Raw genomic sequence first — 1,973 nt, 5'->3', positions numbered from 1 at the left:
GGAATTTTTTCATTACCATAAACGTGGGGCGAAAAACAAATTTAGAGATATTTGCTTCGAGAGGAGTTTCTCTTGCAAAAATTTATTACGGAGGAGGGGGGGGGAGAGGAAAATTCCTTCTCGTGAAATATGTCGTGAGCACAAAACCTTAAAATGCGAGATCCGCTAATGTAATGTAGACTTCTTCTTTTATCCCCTGTTATGGCTGAATAGAGAGAGATGTTAAGAGATGAGAGCGCGCGAGAAAGAGAGACAGAGAGAGAAAGAGAGAGGCGACGAGCGCTTTGGGAAAGAGAGACAGAGGGAGGGAGGGAGGAGACAGAGAGAGAAGAGAGAGCGGGAGGCGAGATGAGAGAGGCACTAGAGAAAAAAAAGAGAGACAAGCCAATAGTGATGAGGAGAGAAAGCAGACAGAGTGATAGATGAGGTATGACGGAGAGACGAAGATGAGAGGACAGACCAGGACAGACAGACAGACAGACAGACAGAACAGACAGGACAGAGAGAAGGAGAGAGAGAGGAGAGAGATCGAGAAGAGAGAGAGAGAGAGAGAAGAGAGAGCGCGAAGAGAAAGCGAGGAGAGAGAGACATCATAGAGGAGACACCAGAGAGAGAGAGAGAGTAGAGAGAGAGAGAGAGGGAGAGAGAAGAATGAGCGCGAGGGAAAGAGAGACAGAGAGAGCAGAGAAGAGAGGAGAGTGAAGAGAGAAAGAGAGAAAGAGAGAGAGAGAGAAAAAGAGACAGAGAGAGAAAGAAGAGCGCCGGAGAAAGGAGACAAGAAGTGAGAGAGAGAGAGAGAAGAGACAGAAAAGGGAGAGTGAGAGAGAGAGAAGGTGGAGAGAGAGAGAGAGAAGAGGAGAGAGAAGAGGCAGATAGACAGACAGACAGCGGCGAGAGAGAGAGGAGAGAGAAAGACGAGAGAGAGAGAGAGAGAGGAGGAGGAGAGAGAGAGAGGAGATAGAGAGGACGAGAAGAGGGGGAGAGGAACCATAGAGCAGAGAGAGAGACAGAGAGAGGAGAGAGAGAGAGAAAGAGCGCGAGAAGAGCAGACAGAGAGAGAGAGAGAGAGAGCAGAGAGAGAGAGAGAGAGGAGAGAGAGAGAGCGGAGAAGGAATAGAGAGGCCAGAGTGAGAGAGAGAGAGGAAGAGAAGAGACAGAGTAGAGAGAGAGAGAGCAGAAAATACAGACAGAGAGATGAGAGAGACATTGAAAGAGAGAAGCAGAAATAGCACACACACACACACAACAACACACACCCAACACACCACACACATCACACACACACAGAGATGAGAGATGAGAGAGAGGACAGAGACCGAGAGAGAGAGACCGAGAGAGGAGAGAGATGACGAGAGAGCTCAGAGAGAGAGACAGACACAGACAGAGAGAAAGAGAGAGAGAGACAGACAAACAGAGAGAAAGAGCGAGAAGGAGACAGAGAGAGAAAGAGAGAGAGAGCGCGCGAGAGAGAGAGAGACAGACAGAGAAAGAGAGGGGGAAGAGAGGGCGTGCGAGAGAGGAAGAGAGAGCACGCGAGAGAGAGAAAGAGACAGAGGCAAACCGGTAGAGAGAGAGAGACAGAGAGAGAGACAGAGAGAGAGAAAGAGAGAGAGGGAGACAGACACACAGAGAGAAAGAGAGACACAGAGAGAGAGAGACAGACAGAGAGAGACAGACAGACAGAGAGAGAGAGAGACAGACAGAGAGAGACAGACAGACAGAAAGAGAGACAGACAGAGAGAGACAGACACAGAGAGAGAGACACACACACAGACAGAGAGAGAGAGACACAGACAGAGAGAGCGAGAGAGAGACAGACAGACAGAGAGAGAAGAGGAAGAGAGAGCGTGCAAGAGAGGAAGAGAGAGCACGCGGGAGAGAGAGACAGAGGCATACCGGTAGAGAGAGAGAGAGAGAGAGGAGAGAGAGACAGAGAGACGAGAGAGAGAGAGAGAGAGAGACGAGACGAAGAG

This window comes from Priapulus caudatus, unplaced genomic scaffold, assembly GCF_000485595.1.
Source record: "Priapulus caudatus unplaced genomic scaffold, Priapulus_caudatus-5.0.1 Scaffold7718, whole genome shotgun sequence".
Classification (NCBI taxonomy): domain Eukaryota; kingdom Metazoa; phylum Priapulida; class Priapulimorpha; order Priapulimorphida; family Priapulidae; genus Priapulus; species Priapulus caudatus.
This window is presented reverse-complemented; position numbering follows the sequence as displayed.